Genomic DNA, 634 nt, shown 5'->3' with positions numbered 1-634 from the left:
CTTTGTTTTTACATCTTCCTCTTCTTCCATGTGTGAGGGTGGAAAGTTCTCTAATTCATTAGAGTATGAACTCCTTTGATTGATTTCCTCACTTTCTTCCATAGGATCTTGCATTATATCTCTTGGGAAGAAATTTGCTTGCTCCTCTTCCTGTGACTTGATAATCGACTGCACATGCTTCTCTATATTTTTGACACTTGTTTTTATATCATGTAAGAATTCTTTCATGAGAAGCTCAAGATCTTATGGTATTTGAAATGAATAAGGAGGAGGTGATGGTTCTTGATAAGTGTAAAAAGAGGATGGTTCTTGATATGGATAGAGAGGTGGTGGTTCTTGGTATGGATATGAAGATGGTGGTTCTTGATATGAATATGGAGATGATGGTTCTTGATAGTTGGAACATGGAACATTGAAGTTTCTTTGGTTTTGACCTTGCCAACCAAAATTCGGGTAGTTCCTCTATCCACAATCATATGAATTACTACTTGGGTGTGAGTAGTAACCCATATGATCTCTCTCCATTATTTTTTTCTTAGCACAAAACACCAAACAGAATTAAACGCACCATGTGGTAAACATGAAATCAAAGAAGAAAGAACAGAATTCTAAAAATTAAAATAAGAAAAAGTAA

This window comes from Arachis ipaensis, chromosome B1 (assembly GCF_059453495.1).
Source record: "Arachis ipaensis isolate K30076 ecotype BB chromosome B1, ASM5945349v1, whole genome shotgun sequence".
In the NCBI taxonomy this organism is placed as follows: Eukaryota; Viridiplantae; Streptophyta; class Magnoliopsida; order Fabales; family Fabaceae; genus Arachis; species Arachis ipaensis.
Note: the sequence above shows the minus strand (reverse complement) of the source record.